Source organism: Hevea brasiliensis, unplaced genomic scaffold (genome assembly GCF_030052815.1).
Source record: "Hevea brasiliensis isolate MT/VB/25A 57/8 unplaced genomic scaffold, ASM3005281v1 Scaf5, whole genome shotgun sequence".
NCBI lineage: Eukaryota > Viridiplantae > Streptophyta > Magnoliopsida > Malpighiales > Euphorbiaceae > Hevea > Hevea brasiliensis.
In genome coordinates this window covers 2,438,510-2,460,696 of record NW_026615028.1, presented here as the reverse complement: position 1 = coordinate 2,460,696, position 22,187 = coordinate 2,438,510, and the positions used below count along the sequence as shown (strand labels likewise).

Below are 22,187 nucleotides of genomic sequence, written 5' to 3'. Positions count from 1 at the left end.
TGCGTCACCTCCTCCACAAAAAGATGCTCCTCTGGTAATTGGTAAACCAAAAGAAACAACCAAGAAAAGAACCAGTGAGCCAGTTCAAGAGAAGGGAACCAAAAAGAAAAAGATTTCAAAAGCTCCAGTTGTGCATATGAAGAGGGCTATTCATGAGCCAAGGTATATTCACTGGTCTGCTTTTATTGAAGTTTCCGTTCCTTTGCAATCCTTGTTTGAATATCAAAAATGGGATAAACTGTGTTCTGATACTGAAGGAGTGTATGTGGATTTAGTGCAAGAATTCTATAAAAATTTGAGGGTTGATGATTCTGACAAAGATGAGTCTTTTAAGGTGAAAATGAAAGGGACAATTTATGAAGTGACTGTAGCTAGATTAGCTAAAGCCCTAGGAATTCCAAACAGTGGGAACAAAATCTGCTCCCACAAAGATGTTTTTGCTGTTGGTGGATTTAACAAAAGGGATTTTGAGGGTGAAGTGTTTAAAGGGGAAGTGAAGGATAAAACTAGCATTACCCATGCTCATCAACACATCAAAATTCTTCATAGTTTTATCATTTATGTGTTGAACCCTAGAACTGGCAGTCCCAACTATTTGAGTACCCTTGACCTCTGCATAATTTGGCATATTGTGAACCAAATTGAATTTAATCTTGCCTATTTTATGCTGAAGCAAATCATGAAATGGAAGCCACCTTACAAGCTACCCTATGCTCATCTTCTTAATGGTCTATTTAGAGACTTTGGGATACCTTTGGAAACCGAGAAACTTAGGACCAATATGATCCCAATCACTAGTTTGCAAAAAGATGATGATGGTAGAAAGCTTAGATTTGAGCAAGGTGCTAGCTCCAAAGATAGTGCAAGTGGTACTTTCAATGTTGAAGGTATTTTGGAGGAAGTAAACAACTTGAGAGAATTTGTTGAAATGGAACTTGGAGAGCTACAGAAATTTAGAAGTTTTCAAACTGTTCTTATGAATGCTCTTGATTCTAAAGTTGATGGAACTTTGATGTTGATGTACAAGATTGTGGAAGAATTGTTTAAAATCAAAGTCCATTTGGGTATTTCAACCACTGAGGCTGGAGAAACCAGTAAGGCTGCTACTGGTTCTGTTCCTCAAACCGAGAAAGAAAAAGAAAAGGAGGAAGTGAAAGAAAAAGAGGAAGAAGAAGAAACAGAAGAGGAAGAGGAAGAAGAAACAGAAGAAGAGGAAGAGAAAGAAACAGAAGAAGAAGAAGAGAAAGAGGAAGAAAAGGAAGAAGAGGAAGAAGCTGAAGCAGAAAAAGATGAAGATGAATCTGATGATGAGAATGGTAATGGAGGCAGCAAAGAAGGTAGTGGGAAAGATATGAGTGACTCAGAGTCTGAGGCAGAACCTGAGACACCTGCTCCTGCTGCTCCTGCAAAAGGAAAGGGCAAAACAGCTCAACAAGAACAAAAACGCAAACAGAAAGAGGAAACTGGTAAACCCTCTGGCAAAAAGACTAAAACTGGCAAAAAGTCTGCAGCTGAGTCTGGTACTACTGAGTTAGCAGCTGGGCCTATTGTTCCTTTGACACCCGGAACTGAATTGGCTGCTGCAATTCTTCAAACTTTGAGTGACAAACCTGTCAAGCCCAAAAAGCTGAAAATGGGTGCTCCAAAACCAATCAGGAGAAGTTCCAGGCTGAAAGGATAAACTAGCTTTTGATTGAATTTTGTCTAACAGTCTGTCTGTTAGTTTGCTACTCAGTTTGCTACTTTTAGTTTTTCTGAACTTTAAATTAGTTTGCTATATCAGTTACTATTTTGACTGTTTATTCACTGCACCTAAACTGAATTTTGACTTATTCACACATGCATGATTTCTCCCATATTCTTTTGATGCTGACAAAAAGGGGGAGAAAAGTAATGAATGGTAATCTTGATACTTGATTAATGGTGCATGATATAGTTTGTGAATAGTATATTGTTGATATAACTTTATGGTGTGCATATTGTTGATATCACTTGTGAATGATATACAATTTGTGATTAGTGTGCATATTGTGCATATTTAGTTAGTATCTTTAGTCACACTTGACTCCTTAAGAAAATGCTTATGGATGTTTTATTGAAAGTATTAAGGGGGAGTTATTTGTGATTAATTGTTGATATAAGCACATACATAGGGGGAGTTATTCTCACATACACATTCATACACATACTCACACTTATTGACATTTACATGGTGATTCAATTGAGTTTTGTCATCATCAAAAAGGGGGAGATTGTTGACCCCACAAGCTCGAAGGAGCATAGATTTTGATGATACCAAAACTCAACTAGAATCAAACTAACATTGCTGTTAAGTGTTGTGTATCTCAAAGAAAAATGACAAAAGGATTTCATGATGGATTCGTGCCTATGAAGAAAGGATGACATTCTAAGGATAACACAAGACGAAGCAAAAGAGATAAAAGAAGAAAATGTTACCTTCCAAGGCTACATTGAAAATCAGAATTGAAGGTACATATAGTATTAGAGTTAGTTTTATCTTTTAGGATCTCTTGTGAAAAGAATTGAGGAGTAAAAGTCAATGATCCTTATTTTCAATCCCTCAAATGATTTTTCTTTGAAACATCATTATTATTGGCCTAAAAAGTGTTTAACTATGATTTGGTGTAAAGTTTTATAGTTTTGAAAGTTATGCAGAAAAAGTTTTCCTGGTATGCTAACTGGTTTGCTACTTATTTTAGTATGCTAACTGGTTTGCTATTTTCTCAAGTACGCTAACTGTTTCAACTCTGCACAACATCGCAGAAAATGATCAAATAACGGCTATTTTCTTGAAATTGATTCAGAATGTAACGTTCAAATGAGTTCTGCAACGGTAAAAAACGTTCCAAAGCTATAAATACACCTTCCTTTGGCCATTTTGCACTTAATGAAAGTCCCTCTACTGTTCAAAATCTTTAAAGCTTTCATTCAAAGTGCTCAAAGTGATTTATTGCTCATCATTGGCTTATTTACTCAACTCTTCTTTATAGATTCTGTTGTATTGAGTGAGAGTGAGTTTTAAACACATTATTATCATTTGTGAGAGGTTATTCAAGCACCTATTGAAGCTTGGTTGTGATAAGTGTTTGGGATAACACTTGGTAGAAGTGTGAAGCTACTTGTAAAAGCTTTGTTGAGAAGATTTGTAAAGGGCTTTGTCTCTTGCCTTGAAAAGAGAAGAATAGTGGAGTGAAGACTCAAAGTGGGATCTTTGAGAGAGTGGATGTAGGCTAGTTAAAGCCGAACCACTATAAAAATTCCAGTGTTCATTTTCTCAACCCTTGCTCTTTACATTTTTGCAATTTAGCTTTATGATTGATATACTTTTGCTGATATGAAAATTGATATCATATGCTGTTGATCTTGCTGCTGACTGAGAAAAACAGTTTACTGCTAAATCTGCTTTTACTGCTAATTTGTTGATATCTGATATATTCTGCTGGTTATCTGTTGTGCTGTCAGATAGGATATCTGGTATACTGCTCTGGTTGCTGTGTTAAAAACGTATTCAGATTACTGATATATTTACTGAATGCTTATATAGTCTGTTATATCAGTATACTGATTGCATACAGCTTAACCTTGAGTCAACTTGTCAATAGAGCTATATTGTTCATTTTTCACATTAGTTAATTTAGTTGAACCTAGCTGCAATTTTCAAAGGTTTTGAGCAAGAACCAAAAATTGTTTTTAAAGTCCAATTCACCCCCCCTCTTGGACATATTTTGGGACATCAGAAATTTTCAAAGAAAAAAATCAGTTGCAAATAAAAAAAAGAGAATAAAAAATTAGGTAGAAATTTTTTTAAGGAAAAAATTGATTGCAAAATCGATTGATGTTAGTAATCGATTCGCAAATCGGCTACAAATCGATAAAAGAAAAAAAAAATTGGGCAAAAATTTTTGGAAAAAAAAAATTTAAAAACCGATTTACAATTGGTTGTGAAAAATTAGTTGTTGTTAGTAACCAATAAAAAATTAGTTGTAAACAATAAACAATTTTGGCAACAATTGCAAATCGATTGCTCACTCTGGAGTTAATTAAAATAATTCTTTAATTTAGTAATCAATTCTCTAAATCGACTGCTGTTAATAGCCAATTTTAAAATCGATTGCTATTATTAATAAATTTTAGCAACCGATTTCTTAATTGGTTCCTAATAGTAATTGATTTTAAAATCGGTTGCTAATCATATATTTCAGGTTTTTCTAATAATGATTAGCAACTGATTTTGCAACTGATTATAAATCAATTACTATTAGCAACTGATTGTAGCAACTAATTATAAATCGGTTGTTAATAACAATAGACTTAGCAACTGCTTCTTGAATTAGTTGCTAAATTTTTAAAAAATTAACTATTTTACTAAAAAAATGAAATTACAAATTAATTATAAAATTGATTACTAATAGAAATTGATTTCAATCAGTTGTAATAATTGATTGCAAAACTGATTTTTTTTGTAGTATATTATAATTTTATTGACAAATTGTATGAAAAAAATGTACTAAATTCTAGAGAAGCTTGTTAAGATCTTACATTGGTTTGGGATAAGTAATATACTCCTTATATAGTTTGGGGTACTTTTCCACTAGAGCTAGCTTTTAAGATTAAGTTAAACTCGATCCATTTTCTTATAATTTCCATACTAATAGAATAAATTAAATAAATAAAACTAACAGGATGGATACGAGCGGTAAAAAATTCTGTATCTCGTAAGTAAGGTCGAGTATTCAATTATTGTGAATTGAGAAAATTACTACTAGGAGCGCAAAAAAATATACATATAGTAAATAAACTAAAATATAAGCTTACATCATTAAAATTAGAAAAATTATATGATTCATTGATTTGTCTCATAATAAATAAATTTCATAATTTTAAATTCTCTTTATTGTTTTCTTACTTATTTATAAAGCCTTATTTTGGAAAAAAAAAATTGAAAGCAAGAAGGAAAAAGACAATAATATAAGAGGAAATTATAAAAAAAGTATCACGTCGTTCTACCCATTTTTACTTTAGGGTTTATGGTTTAATATGTGATAAAGTGACATTATGAAATTTCACACTGTTAGTAAAAAGCGACTTTCTATCTCTCTTCCCTCAAGTGCTGCTGACGTGGATAAAAAAGGACGACGTGAAGGACATAAGGGTTAATGAGAATTAAAATAATATTACTTTTTTAAATGATTTAAAAATTAAAATATAGAAAAAAAGGTTTTAAAAAAATAAAGTTGCATCAAGAAGTGTAAAATAAATACAGTTGCAATGGAGTGCAACACCTACTGACCTTGTGTTTAGAAATTTAATGGACACATAAATTGAACGCTTGCATTATCTAGTCAGGGTTTTTGAACAAAAATATAACAATTAGTCTACAATGTAAAAATCTCCTTGTAATTGATGACTATTCCATCCCCAACATTAATTACATCCTGTAGACTCCAATTTAATTCTTGGTTTATAACATGCTAGTTCTACAGCGGTGAGACATGAACTGGTAGTTGTTAAATCTTGGTGTATTTAAACTTCTGCATGAAATAAGGATGGTGGATCCATAATTGATAGCCATATGTATATTCATTCTCTGTTTCACTATGTTTTTTTCATAAAAATAAAGAGCATTTTTATTATTAGTTATTGTCACACCTTACCCCTCTGTAAGGCATAACATGATCCCGTAGAATACCTAATGAACTACCGAACTTCACCTACCGATAACTCATTAAGTACCCTACAAGGGATTTTAAAACAATTTTCTTATCTTTGACAAGTGGTGAGCATTTCTAATAAGTATTTAAAACATTTAGTTGAAATTAAAACTAATTAATATTTTTGGCCATTTTAGTTTTCCGCAAATCTTATAAAAATTTTGACAGAGTTTCCTCTGTATTTTGAGAAAACCGTTCTTCAAATACCTGTGAAAAGCACTTCTAAAAGTTTTTCTCAACCCCTACTTCGGTTTCACAATCAAACTCAATCAATTTCTCAAAATACTGTCAATCAATATCATTCATATTTCATTAAAAACAAAATAATTTATACACAACCTTACAAATTTATATCAAAAGAAACACAAACTAAACTTTATTACAAACTTCATACAAATTTGTGTACAAGCTGCTCAAGACCCATTTTTACACGTCCATACATTTATGTGCAATATATACATCAAAAGAAGTATTTACAGTTAGGGTATAAATTATACCCGAAAACTTTAGGCTGGTAGCTTCTTCACACCTCAGCAGCTCAGTCTGCTGCTCCTCTAGTTTCTGTATCTGCGACAGCAATAAAAGCTATCGCTGAGTACTAGGACTCAGTGGTGCACAATATACTAAAATAATCTTTATGCAAAACTTAAAGCACATTCATTCAAAAATTTGACTAAACATGAAAATTAAATACAATCATGCATTGTAAGATTTTACATGTAAACCAAGTTTATTTCAAAGTATCAAAACACATTTCATAAAACCCACAGTTAAATCATGCCATTCGAAATAAATAGAATCTCAATAGCCAGAGGCTAAGAGAAATCACATGAATCTCGATAGCCAGAGGCTAAAGAGAAATCATGTCACAAGGCTAGCTAGCTCAAATATATGGATATCCATTCACATCCTCTTCTACTGGCACACCTCAACACTTCTCCAGAGAAGGAATCAAAATTCAAAACTAATTACCCCCACTAGTCGTGCTAATGAGGTGTTCAAATATATGGTCATGACACTGTGGTTTCAAAACTTATCTTAACAATTTGCTAAACATTGTCATTTCAAATATACACAATAACTTTCACAATTTAAATCAAACATCATAAAAATGCTATAATCCAATATTTCACATTATTCAAAACATTATGCAAAAGATGATTATAAAAGTATATGTTGTGCACAAACCTCAAACGAGTCACCTGTTGGCCTTGACTCGACTCCTCGGGTTACATCGGTATTCTTTTCACTGAAACACGAAATTTTCCAATCTTTCATTACTAAAACTTAAAATGAATCCAAAATAAACTTAACTTCACATTTACCTAGCTCTAACGTGTTAAATTCGACGTTCTCGAAATTTTGTGTTTCGAGTTACTATTCACTGCACTATTCAAGTCAAATTATTGACTTTCTAAGGCTTAATGGGTATGGGAACTCCAACTTCACCCACATACCACATTTTAGTCACCAAACTTGTTGGTTTTGGTCATTTGTTTAAAGCTTAGGTCATTTTGGCAAAATTGCCAATTTTCGGTTTGGTTCTCCGGTTGTACTGTTCCATTGGTCGATCTACTGTTGGAATTTGACAAAACTTCCTTCATAGAAAATGTTCCTTATTGTCTTAAGTGTATTCTCATTTTTGGATCACCCCAATCGGAGTTTTGTAGCTCAAGTTATGGCCAAAATAAGTTTACTGTTCACGTGTCTTTGTTCATCCGAGATTTTAGTGCTGGCAGATTTTTGGTCCAACTTTGGTTAAGAATTTGACCAAGTTAAGTTCATAATTTGGTCTCACTTTCTTCATATGAAATGTTGTACTATGTCTTAGGTTTCCATCGGTTCAAGAATCCCCTAAATCCGAGTTTTCTAGAGAGAGTTATAGCTATCCAAACTTTGCTGCTCAACTAAAAATCTGCAGAATTTCAGTACAGAAATTGTAACTTTGCTCAATGATTTGAATGAGTTAATGGCCTAATTTGGGTTGGTGTTCTTCATGAAAGTTTTAGGTCTATATCATATCTAATTTCTGGTAAAATTTCAGGTCAATTTGACCTACCTAGCTCGAGTTATGACCAAATGAATAGTTACTGTTCATTTGGTCAGTTTAGTGCAGTGGCAGCCTGCTATCAACTCACTTTGGTCAATTGTTTCACCAAGTTTTGGTCAGTTTTTAGCAATGGTTCCTCAATGAAAATTGTGCTCTTTTATGTCTATTTTCATCTCCAATTGGTGGCATATCCATTAGGCTTGTAAAATTTGAGTTTTGGTCCTTCAAAGTAGGTTTGGTCATGCTGCCAGCAGCATGACCATTAACCTACGAATTTGGTTTAATTTCCTACCATTCCCACACAATCCATTTGATCATAATTGACCATTATTTCATTTCATAATAGGTCAAACATGCCATTTATGCATTTCTCCAAATTTTGGTTCACTAACCCTAACATTCAAACCCTAACTACTTCATCTCATGCATTTAACTCACTTGTTGAATTCTAATTGCATGCTTAGAAGTTATACACTCATTCACACTAAACAAATTCATAATTTGTATCAAAATAATCCATCCTCAAACCTAAACCCTAGCTGCCCACACTTCTATTTGGTCCACCATGCTTGATTTTATTCACTTATTTGTTGCTTACAAATGTAACTTAGCTACTTAAATATAAATTCAAAGAGAGAATGAAGGAAGAGTACCAACCTTAAGTGAGCAGAATTTTTAGCTCTAATTCTTCAATTTCACTCCCTTTTTCCTTTTCTTTTCTTCTTCAAATGCTTCCCCAAGTGAAGTTTACAAGTTTTTATGAATTAATTTAGTGACAAAATAAGGTTAAGTGGGTGGAATCAAGCTTGTATCAAGCTTTCATGGGAGTTTTTTGGTGAGGGAGAGGAAGAGAGAATGGTTCACGTTTTTGATGAAGTCTTTTTCTTTTTTTTTGTCTAATTTTGGCTTAAAGAAGACCACAAAAATCCCAAATAAATTAATTAATTAATTAAGCCTTTATGACATCATTCATGATGTCATCACTTTGACTTTTCCATCTTTTTTTTTTCTATTTATTTTTTTTCTATTAGTTCTTTAATTTAATTCTCGATTCCAAAATTTTCTTTTCTCCGATTTTATTTGACAGTTAGGTCAGGAGTCAGCTCTCGGGGTCAATTGACCAAATTGCCCCTCGCCGGTTCATCCCGGTTTGCAAATAATCCAATATTTCTTCCGGCTCCCTGACCTAATTATTTGACTGACTTAACAGTTCTTTTTCGTGATTTCCTCTTTTCCACTGTGTTCATAAGGGTCCTAAGGACCGCAGCGTCACTTTTTAAGGTTCTAAATATGAGTTTAAAACGACTTGATCGTTCAGGAGGTCACTCATCGCTGTGACTCTCGGCTCGTTTAACCTCTTATGTTCCGTTTTTCTTATTTATAGTTAACTAATTAAACATTACTAATTATTTGTGTTTATGGCTTCTCAAATTGTCTTAAGTGTGACCCTAATCCCATTAATTTTCCGGACCGACACCGGTCACCGGAACAGTGAAATATACCAGGCTATACAACGGGGGTGTTACAGTTATGTTACCATTCTGATTGCTGAATATTTATATTTATCAAATATAATTCTAGTCCCCACACTATAAAGCAAAGCCAAAATATAGTACAAATATAATGCTTAATATACTATGCCATGTTCATATATTGTATAATACTTGCTAGTGCTATAATTTTCAAGGACTTTTTTTTTCCCTGAATTGTTGTTCATATCCAAACCAGAATGAAATACAATTAAAACAAACCAGTAGTACAAAACCCCCACTTCCATTTTTCCTTACTATATAAAATCCATTAAAGACGCATATTACATATACAGTTTATCATATCATTTGCTAATTTTGATTAGGTAAAGGAGGTTGCCCTCTTCTTATTGTAAAACCTTTAGTTCCATCAGGCATTTTAGGGTTCGAAGATGGCTTTGAAGGTTCAACGGCATGGGCTACAGATGTAGTTCCATGATCCACGCCATTAGCGGCACGATATTTATTCCTCCTCAATTATCCCCAATTTTGAACTCTTTGTCCATTCTTTTCCTTAGATAAATGCTCTCTATCCTCTTCATCAAGTGTATAAGTGCAAGCAGTATAGCATATGAGTTTTATAGGTTTATCACTTTGTTATCGTAGTATAGCAGGAGGGAGAAGGAGGAGGAGAGGGAGAGTGGATTTGAGGGTTAAATATTTATTTCTTTGTATTTTTTAATTTTTGTTTCAAAAGGGACCATAATTATAATTAAAAATTATTTTTAATTAATAATTAATGCCACATCAGCTAAAATTAATAGTATTAGTATAAAAAACTTTTATTTGCTAACGGTGTATAACATAAGGTATTACTTTGTTATAAATAAAATCTCAGACTTTAAAATGAAAAATGTGTAAAACTATATGATACTTTCTCCTAACTTTTTCATAATATAAATTATGAGTTTTAATTTGAGAAGCACTAAAATAATGCATAAAATGGGGTAAGATAGGAGAAAGTATTTTGTTCATCATATCTCTCTATTTAGCCCCCTCTTTCGAAGATAGAAATGCATTGATGAAAGTGATTAATACAAAGTCCAAGCCTTGAAGAGCAAAACAACATATAAGCCCAACTAATCATAGAGTTTCAATATAGAAAAAAGGCCCATAATAGTTAACCATAACAAACATAGAGTCTAAAGATCCTTAAAACTAAACCTTGGAGCTAACAGATAATATGGAAGAAGGCAAGTAAAAGCGCAGCCTGCCGCGTACCTTTGTTCCTTTATTTTTCTGCAAGAAGACCATCGGAGCTCTTGAGCCAAAAGCAACCTGTCGGGTGCACACCCACAAAAGACCAAATTTTCAAAAACAGATCAATGCCCTCTAACAAACAAGCTTAGCTGAACTCGGTTTGTAATATGAGTCAACTGGTCAAACTCAAACGGCGACTGGCCTTTTGGGGATAGGAGGCCAGCAGATCTTGCCTACTTACACTCGGCAAAGAAATAGAGCTTAGTTCTCTTAGAGACGCGAACACTAGATTAGGCATGGAGTGTTCAAAATTTATAAATTGTAAATCAACGTTATTTTTTTTTATAAATCACATATTTTATTAATTTTAAATAAAAAAAAAAACTTAACGAAAAGGTACATATCACTCTCAAGTTGGCTGATGCACTCCATACACTCAATTTAACACCTATAATATGAAATGAAAAAATAATACAAAGACATCAAAGTACAACGTAAAACATAAGAAACTCTGAGGTTTTATTTCTTTTTCTCGTTATTCTTCATTATCTTTTTTATTTTCTTTTTATATCTTTATTGTTATTTTTTTTTTAAGTTTTTAGTGTGTTCTATATAAATATTCACACTTATAATATTTAGGCTCTATTTATTTTACGAAAAATATTTTCTTGTAAAATATTTTTTGAATTTATAGAGTTTGGGGTACTTAATGAATTAGTCAATGAAAAATATTTATGATTAAAGAGAAAACTAAGTATTTTTAAGGAAACTAACTTTTTTTTTTTTCTAAAAAAGAAGTCATTTCTTGAATTTTGATAATCTTTTTGAAATATGAATATACTTATGTATATAACTCATGTAATTCTTAACTTGACTTTCTCTCTATTTTGTAGAGAGAGAGTTTTCTTTTGGTTTATTGCTGTTTCTTTCCTAGGGTTCAGGCATTCTCCTTGTCGCTCCGTCGACCTTCTCCTGCCCTTTTGAGCAAGGGAAGGCCTTCCTCCAACTCGATGTGGGTTCCCTTCCTGCCTCCAATGTTGGAGTGTAGATATTTAGTTTGCTTTGGTTTGCAGTTAGTTCTTCAAGGTTAAGGGTTTATTAGGCTGTTATTTGAGAAAATTACCGTACGGGTGTCTCTTGGGAAAGAAAATATGGAAAAAATGTTAAAAATTCAAAAATTACCAGAACGAGATAAGTTGAAAATACAGACGCGAGTCAAAGTAACATTTTTAGTTGGGACGCTATCAAGGATAGGGTGCGGAGGCAAACCAGTCGGGACGCTGTTCTTAACAGCGCCCCAAAAAACACGACCATTCGCGTCCAAATTTTAAAAATAAAAAAAAAGCTGGACGCTACTTATAGTAGCGTCCAGCTTTTGTTTTAATTTTTTTAAATATTTTAAATAAAATATAAATATTATTTTAATAAATAATATTATAATAATTAATATTATATATTATAATATTTTTATTATAAAAAATTTAAAATTAAATTAAATTTTAATTTTTAAATTTTAATTAAATAAAAAAATTAAAATATAAAATATTATTATAATAAAATAATTAAAAATTAAAATAAAAAATCGAACGCTATTTATAATAACGTACAGATTTTATTTTTAATTTTTTAATTATTTTATTTTTATATTTTAAATAAAAATATAAATATTATTTTAATAAATAATAGTATAATAATTAAAATTATATATTATAATTTTTTATTATAAAAAATTATTTTTCAATTTAAAATTAAATTAAATTAAAAAATATAAAAAAATTTTAATTTAATTTAATTTTAATTTTTAATTTAATTTAATTTTAAATTGAAAAATAATTTTAATTTTTTATTTAATTAAAATTTAATTTAATTTTAAATTGAAAAATAATTTTTCATAATAAAAAATTATAATATATAATTTTAATTATTATACTATTATTTATTAAAATAATATTTTTATTTTTATTTAAAATATAAAATAAAATAATTAAAAAATTAAAAATAAAATCTGGACCCTATTTATAATAGCGTTCAGATTTTTTATTTTAATTTTTAATTATTTTATTATAATAATATTTTATATATTAATTTTTTTTATTTAATTAAAATTTAATTTTAAATTAAAAAATAATTTTTTATAATAAAAATATTATAATATATAATATTAATTATTATAATATTATTTATTGAAATAATATTTATATTTTATTTAAAATATAAAAATAAAATAATTAAAAAAATTAAATAAGAAGCTGGACGCTACTATAAGTAGCGTCCAGATTTTCATTTAATTTTTTTAATTTTTTTATTATAATAATATTTTATATTTTAATTTTTTATTTAATTAAAATTTAATTTAATTTTAAATTAAAAAATAATTTTTTATAATAAAAATATTATAATATATAATATTAATTATTATAATATTATTTATTAAAATAATATTTATATTTTATTTAAAATATTAAAAAAAATTAAAACAAAAGCTGGACGCTACTTTAAGTAGCGTCCAGCTTTCTTTTTTTTTTTGCGACGCTGTCTTCGACTGCTTCACCCTCGCACGCTATCTAGTAGCGTCCAACTTTCTTTTTTTTTTTTGCGACGCTGTCTTCAACTGCTTCACTCTCGCACGCTATCTTAGATAGCGTCCCAACTGAAAATGTTATTTTGACTCGCGTCTGTATTTTCAACTCACCTCGTTTTTGTAATTTTTAAATTTTCAATCATTTTTTCGTATTTTCTTTTCCATGACATCCTCGTACAGTAATTAATCCCTGTTATTTCTATTTTTTTCCTTTATTTCCTTATTCTATTTGGCTGTTGCAGGGCTTTGAGATCTTCAAGCATCGACAGGAGCTTCGATTATAATAGACGGAGGATATGCAAATGTGATGTTGGTGGTACATCGTTAGGTCTTAAGTTAGCCCATATGGTATGAGTGAGTTGCCAAGGAGCTCTGCCACTGTCCTCCATTGGTTATGTGATGCTCTAATGGTGCTACTTTTCCTTGACCTAAGGATGAGTTTCGAATAACTAAAAGCCTTAAAGCTTTAGAAGGCAACAACTGCTAAAGGGTTCTCCATGATCTTCAATAGGACATCAAGCCATGCATGGCGTTTATAAGTTTGGAGACTCTTAGTTGTTCACCACTTTTGGCTGTTAGACGTCGTCTCCAATGACCGACGATGTTGCATCTGGGTTGCGACACTCTACGTTGGTTCTTCTCTTTCTCATCAGGTCAAGTTTTTTGAGTTGGAATACTCAGTGTAGTTAAGGGTTCTCTTATGGGTAGGCTTTGTTAGTTAGAAGCGGGCAATATTTGATTTGAACCTAAATAATTTACCAAATTGATTTAATTCAGTAATTTAATTTGATTAATACAGAAAATCATTTCAGTTTTATTTTTAATATTTTTAATTAATTTAATTTGATTTAAAAAAAAATTAGATAAAATCAAACCAAAGCGAATTGAAATAAATTAATATTTAAGATTAAAAATATATATTGTAGTATTCAATTCAGTGGTAAAGTAATACTTTTACCACTTAAGTGTTTTGAGTTCGAGCCTATCTTTTATTTATTTATTTACTTTTATTGAAAATTAAATCATAATCAATCGTTTTTAAGAAATGATCTCAACCATCTATTCCTATCAAATGTATTCTCACAAACCCACCTTCTATTCACTTCATCTCTTCTATCGTCGCCTCCCATGTCTTACTTCTTACCTTCTCTTCTCCTTCATTTACTCATTTCCTAATCTCTTCTACTCCTTCATTTCTGTTCTCCTTAATCTCGTTCCCACCTTCTTATCTTCATTTCTTCTCCTCTAACGTTGCCACCCAAGTTTTACTTCTCACCTTCTCTCCTTCTTCTACTTCATTTACTCACTTATTAATCTCTTATTCTCCATTTCTTTTCTCCTTCATCTCATTCTTTCAAAAAATCTAAAGGAATTTTTATTTACGAGCTATTATCTCGTTCCTTATCTAGAGCCCTATCCTGTTAGTAATAAAAAAGATGATAAAATCTTTCTTTTCTGGTTGCCAGGAACTTTTTTTTATTTACTAGTCATTATTAGTAAGCTTTGCATGTGCCTCTGCCTTCCCAAATCCAACCCAATCGTTTCTTCATTTCTGTCAAGCTTTGGATGCGCCTTTGCCCAATCATTTATTTTCTTCATCTCGGTCCATCCCAGTTGTTTTCTCTCCTCTACCCACCGCTGCCAGTCGACCGTCATTACAACACCGCAACATCTCTATTTTTTTAGTCAATTATGTTAATGAAATTTTTTGTTCTTAGTATTGATATTGTGCTTTTTCAAATTTGCAATTTTTGTTGTCGTATTTTTTTTCATGTTGCGCTAAATTAATTTATTTTGTTTTAATTTGGTTCATTAAAAATATTTTTTAAAAAATAATTTTCATGAGAAATAAATTTCATATATAATAAATAAAGCTTTAATTATTATTTTTACCATGAATTTCATAAATTATTATTTTTATTTATATCCCTAATTCTAAAATAAATTAAGGGTAATTATATTTAATTAGAAAAAAGGTGCGCGTCTGCCTCTGGAAAAGAAACGAGAGAGCTCTCTCTCTACAGAGTCGACTAGAGGGAGAAGTGCTAGAAAAAAAAAATCAATCCACGCATCCTCCCCACCAAAAAAATAAAATAAAATAAAAGCAAGTAGGATTTTCTTAATCATGCGTAGAGGACGAAACGAACGCTGGCTTTCTGTTATTCTTTGAGATAATAAAATGAAGTTGATTAAGAAAACTCGAAGATCCAATGACTAAATGACTTTCTGTCAACAAAAGTCCATCCATTCCATTTGTGACTTCACCAGTCAATGAACCAATAAAGAAAACTACCTCATATGTTCCAATATTCAATTTTTCTCTTCCCAGTTTCTTTTGTTTTTTTGAGTTGGCTTCCTTTTCTTCTGGTTGCTTGTTCACCCAAGAGTTATACAGAGTCGTTGATTGCTTTTCCTTGTCTTCGTATTTGTTATACGATTGTCGTATGCGCTTTTGGAACTTCTGTGATCTGTATATGCATATCTCAGTTCCTTGAGCCAATAGAACTAGCTAGTTTTGTGATAGAAGAAGATTGTTATAGGAGTTTAAAGAGATTATTATCTGGGTAGTTCATATTTTGCTCTTTTGTTTCATATCCAACCATGAATTGTCTGTTCGTCATGTGAATGCAAAATCTTGAGTATATATTCCTTTTCTATTTGGTAGGCATGGAGAAAATATCATGTGGGTCTATTACCTTTTTTGCTCTTGTTATTGTCCTTATGGTTCATCAATCTTTAGGGCTTAAAGCTGAGGGTCAATTTCTATTAGATTTAAGGGGCAAATTCGTTGACAATTATAACCATCTGAGTGACTGGAATCCCAATGATTCCACCCCTTGTGGGTGGAAAGGTGTGAATTGCACAAATGATTACAATCCAGTGGTTTGGTCTCTTGATTTGAGCTATATGAATCTTTCCGGTTCTTTGTCACCAAGTATAGGTGGATTGTCTAGTTTGATTTATCTTGATCTTTCTTTTAACCGGTTTTCTCAAAATATCCCTAGTGAGATTGGGAACTGTTCTGGTTTAAAGGTTCTTCGTCTAAACAATAACCAATTTGAAGGCCAGATTCCTGTAGAGGTAGTTAAACTTTCTTCTTTGTCAATTTTCAATATCTCCAACAACAGAATATCTGGCTCCTTCCCTGACAAGATTGGTGACCTTTTGTCCTTGACACAATTGATTGCCTATAGTAATAACATCACTGGACCATTGCCAGCTTCATTTGGCAATCTTAAAAATCTAATTGTATTTAGAGCAGGGCAGAATTTGATATCAGGAAGCTTACCTCCAGAGATAGGTGGATGTGAGAACTTGCAGATTCTTGGTCTTGCACAAAATCAATTGGGTATGGAAATACCGAGAGAGGTTGGAATGCTAAAGTATTTGACAGATATAATCCTTTGGGGAAATCAGCTTTCAGGGTCTATTCCAAAGGAGCTAAGCAATTGTAAAAATTTGGTGACTCTTGCTCTCTATGACAACTATCTTGTGGGGCCTATACCCGAGGAGCTTGGTGACCTAGTGTTCCTGGAAAAGTTATACCTCTACAGAAATCTCTTGAATGGAACGATCCCAAAAGAGATTGGGAATCTGTCTTCTGCAGTAGAGATTGATTTCTCTGAGAACATGTTGACTGGAGTGATACCAACAGAGTTGGCTAAGATAACTGGATTGCAGTTGCTTTATCTTTTCAAGAATGAGCTTACTGGTGTCATCCCAGATGAGCTTTCTACTTTGGTAAACTTAACAAGGGTCGACCTCTCCATTAATAATCTCACTGGTAGTATTCCTGTGGGATTCCAGTATCTGAAGCAGTTGATCATGTTGCAGCTCTTCAACAACTTATTTAATGGTAACATTCCTCAAGGACTTGGAGTCTATGGAAACCTATGGGTGGTGGATTTATCAAATAACTACCTAACTGGAACAATTCCACCTCATCTTTGTAGAAATGGTAACCTTTTTTTGTTGAACCTTAGGTCAAATAACCTCTCAGGTTATATCCCAACTGGTATCATTAACTGCAAGACGTTGGCGCAGCTTTATCTTGCAGGAAATGAACTTATTGGGAGCTTTCCAGCTGATTTATGCAAGCTAGTGAATCTCTCTAGTATTGAATTGGGCCAGAACAAGTTTAATGGTCCCATTCCTCCAGAGATAGGTAACTGCCACGTTCTGAAAAGGCTGCATCTCCCGGATAACTACTTTATAGGTGAATTGCCAAAAGAGATTGGTAAACTTTCTGAATTGGTGACCTTCAACATCTCATCTAATCTGCTCAGTGGAACAATACCAGCAGAGATCTTTAACTGCACGATGCTGCAACGACTTGATCTCAGCCAGAACAATTTTGTAGGTGCTTTACCAAGTGAGATAGGAGGCCTTTCCCAATTGGAGCTTCTCATGCTCTCAGACAATCAAATTTCTGGTATTATACCTCTGGAGATGGGAAATCTGAGTCGCCTAACTGAACTACAAATGGGAGGAAACTTATTTTCTGATAGGATCCCAGCTGAGATGGGTAGCCTATCAAGCTTGCAGATTGCATTAAACCTCAGCTATAATAATCTCTCTGGGTCAATACCTGGAGAGCTAGGAAATCTTGTGTTACTGGAATTCCTGCTGCTCAACAACAATCATTTGAGTGGTGAAATTCCAGGCTCCTTAATGAACCTTTCTAGCCTACTTGGATGCAACTTTTCTTACAATGACTTAAAAGGGCCTTTACCTTCCTTGCCACTCTTTCTAAACACATGCAACAACTGTTTTCTTGGGAATGACGGGCTTTGTGGTGGACCTTTTGGTAAGTGCAGTGAATCTCCATCGTCTTCAGCTACGGAAGGGAAAAATGCCCGTTTAGGTAAAATTATTGCTATAGTTGCAGCTTTTGTTGGTGGGGTGTCTCTCATTTTAGTTATAATGGTTATATACTTCATGAGACGCCCAGTTGAAACAGTTGCTCCTTTGCAAGATAAATCATTCTCTTCTCCAGTTTCGGATATTTACTTTTCTCCAAAGGAAGGGTTCACTTTTCAGGACTTGGTTGCAGCCACTGACAATTTTGATGACAGGTTTGTGATAGGAAGGGGAGCTTGTGGAGCTGTATATAGAGTAGTCTTGCCGTGTGGTCTCACTATTGCAGTTAAGAAGATAGCATCAAACAGGGAGGGGAGCACCATTGACAATAGCTTCCGTGCTGAAATTTTAACAATGGGAAAGATCAGGCATCGGAATATTGTGAAGTTATATGGTTTTTGCTACCGCCAGGGTTCCAATCTACTTCTTTATGAATACATGGAAAAGGGTAGTTTGGGAGAATTACTCCATGGATCATCCTGTGGTCTTGATTGGCGGACAAGATTCAAGATTGCAGTTGGAGCTGCTCAGGGCCTTGCTTATCTGCATCATGATTGTAAGCCTCGGATTTTTCATCGTGACATAAAGTCCAACAATATTCTGCTTGATGACAGGAATGAAGCTCATATAGGGGATTTTGGGTTAGCAAAGGTGATTGACACGCCACAGTCTAAATCAATGTCTGCAATTGTTGGTTCTTATGGCTACATAGCCCCTGGTAAGCTATCTTGTGATACTTTCATTCATGAATAATTATTTATTCTGCATGCTTACTAAAACTGAGTTATGGATATGCCATTACAGAAAGGCATCCTGCTCTCTCTGTCTCTCTCTCTCTCTCTTCCTTGTTTATAATTCCTAATTGTTATGATATAATCCTACTTATTTTACAAATTCTTAGGAACTATTTAAACCTGTTAAATCTATGGTTGATTTTGATTTATGTCCATTAAATTGCTACATTGATGAATAATTCTGATCATTCTCTATGCAGAGTATGCATACATCTTGAAAGTGACTGAAAAATGCGACATATATAGCTATGGAGTGGTCCTTCTGGAGTTGCTGACTGGCAAAAAACCTGTGCTACCACTCGACCAAGGCGGCGATCTAGTAACTTGGGTGAGAAATTACATTCAGGTTCATACGTTGTCACCTGGGATACTTGATGCTCGACTCAATCTGGATGATGAGAGTACTGTCTCTCACATGATTACTGTCATGAAAATTGCTCTATTGTGCACAAGTACATCTCCTTTTGATCGACCAACAATGCGAGAAGTTGTTTGGATGCTTATCGAATCCAAATAAATGTGTAGGACACTTCAGTTCATTCCGGAGTCATCATGCTAATTCAAGTGAAGGACACTTTGATTCATTCCCAAGTCATCATGCTACTTCTAGTGATGAACTGATTGTACATGTTCAATAAATAATTTTGATAGATTGGGATGATTCTTTAGCAGCTAATTCATGCTAGTATTAGTCACGCGCAAAGAAGAACATGCTACCTTGCATACTTCTAATCAGAAGTGCTCTTAAAATTTTCTTCTCAACTACTGCTATTCGAGAAGGATCATAACGTATAGAAATGCATTGCCCTTGCTTTTGTTAATGTGTTGTTTGATCATCATTATCACATAAACACAGTCCATATATGTTATGGTACCCAAAACATGCAAATGGATTCAAACCCATAGCCTCAAGCCCATATGTTTTTGATTTCCTTGGATCTACACATGGAGTCCTTCTTGTTGTTGCAATGACTGACAGGTCGTTTCATGTGACTTGTCAGAGAGAGATCAGAGATGAGAGGCGTTCAATTGTTCATTTGTTTCCCATGTCAACAATGGGCTGATTATGTGGGCTAGCTCGTTAGCCCACAAGCCTTTAATTCTTTGAGCCCCTTTATTTTTCCATATCAAATACAATAATCACAAGTAATTGTATATTATTCATATAACAAATTTAAGGTTGAATTATATGCAAATCCTTAATAAAGTTTGTCAATATTCGCAAGGATACTTAAATTTGGAAATGGATAATTATTATTTGAGTTTTGAGATATAAATAATTTATTTTCTAGAAAGATAAACTTATTTGATGTATAAATATGGATTTAGGATGTCAGTATGATATTAAAAAAATCAATAATCTAAAAAAATAGCTCATGATACAAATTAAAAAAAAAAAGATATCTTTTTTTAACATTTACAAAATAAAATTTGAATATTAATGATATTTAGATATTAATATTTAACCTAAATTGGTTTCTTTCACTAATTAAAGTTAGTCTAACATTTTTTTTTTCCCGCTTTTAAAACGCAATGAGAAAGAAAGTTTCAAATTTGAGTTTTCTTATTTACTGACTGTAAAACTATTCACGTTTATAATGAAGAAGCGAGGGACTGTAAATCATGAATGTCAAGAGGGAAAGGAATGGCATGAGATGCAAGTAAGGGTGGCCACGGTCCTGTTTTAAATTGAAATCGAACCAGAATTGGCTCGGTCAAAATCGGATCAAAATAGGTCAAAATCAAAATTGGCTTCGAATCAGACCGAAACTGTCCTTATACGGTTTGGTTCAGGTTCATATTTTTTAAGAACTGTGAATCGGCGGTTCCGAACCTGATTGAACTGATGATTTCGAACCGGATTAAACCGGCGATTTAAATATAAAAAAATTCAATAAATATGTTACGTCACTCCTAATTCATTTATATATATCATTAATTTTCTACACAATTATTCTCTGCATTTTCATCAATTCTTAATATTTTTTCAATTTTTCTCAAATTTTCTAAATAATTATTTTCTACACTCATTTTAATTTCCAATACTCTCTCAATTTTCCTACTTTATTATTTTATATACTTACTAAAATTTTTAATACTATCTCAATTACTTTGTTATTATTTTAAATCCTCAATAAAATTTCCAATACCCTCTATTTTAATTTTTTTTTCACTTTTATAATTTTTAATTATCAATTATTATATAATTTTTAAAAAAAGGCAAGTAATAGAACTAGAAATTTTTATTCTTCTAAATCCTAAATGGATATATAAGCAAAATTAAGTTCATACACTTTTTGCTAATTTCTTTAAAAAAAATTAATTTCATCTCTAGTTTTTTAATCAGTGTCAAGTCTTTTTTTATTGAATTTTTCTTAATGATAAATTATTTTCTTTTTTTTCTTATTTTATTTTGATTGAAAGATTTCTAAGAAAAATTAAAATATTTTTACAAATATAACTTAAATTTTGAACCAATAAAAATTTTTCTCTAATTTTTTTTGTTTAAGCTACCCTTAAAACATCCCTAAACCACCTCCAGATCGTCCCCCAAATTATTTTGAACCGTTCTTTTTCGAACCGCCTTTCAAGCCGTTTTAAACCGGGGCTCAAACCAGAATCGGTGGTTCAGGAACCGTCTTCCAAACTGTCCCCTGATGGTTTGGTTCAGGTTCATGATTTCATTAAACCTAAACCGACAGTTTAGAAACCGTAACCGGCAGTTCCTTGTCACGACCCAACCTATGGGCCGGACCGGCACTAGGACCTGGGCCAGCCTAAAGCCCCCGAGGCCCGTAGTAAGCCTTAACTATTCATTTACCCAACTCTAAGGCCCATTTGGGCCCAATTTCAAGAAACCAACCGGACAGAGTCCGACCATAAAGTGGACCTTTCAACGGGGAGTTTTTGACTCACCCGACCTGTAAACAAATTTTAACATCAATTGGGGAGCTCAGCTCACCCTCCACATACTCATCATCATAAAAATAAATGGGAGCTCAGCTCCCTCATCCAATCCATCAATCATGCATAGAATATTTTTACAGGTCCACATAACAATTATATTACAGACCCGAATCATTTAAATATTTCTAACACATGCGGAAAATCTAGGAGTAAATAAAATTACACAAATATTGAATAACAACTTGCGAAGAATAAAAGCAGGTTAACCACAATAAAATCCTCCTGTAGCCTGAAAAAATATTGAACAGGAGTGAGCGTTCGACTCAGAGAGTAAAATATCAATTTTAACCATAATCTCTATAACTATCTAGAACTAATGCAACCTGTGGAGTGAAATGTAACAGCAACAATATTTTCACATCATAACAGCAAAAAGGTAATTTGGAGCACTCACGCACTCTGTAACATCAATCATAATATATGGGAGCTGATCCCTTATACAGCTCTCTTAAATCCAACTCGTGCCATGAAGAA

The 22,187-nt window shown here is 32.6% G+C and overlaps 1 pseudogene; it reads left to right on the top strand.

The window, feature by feature from the left end:
- Window positions 1–15,243: 15,243 nt before the first annotated feature.
- Window positions 15,244–19,441, top strand: LOC110665089 (probable leucine-rich repeat receptor-like protein kinase At5g63930; annotated as a pseudogene).
- The last annotated feature ends 2,746 nt before the right edge of the window (window positions 19,442–22,187 follow it).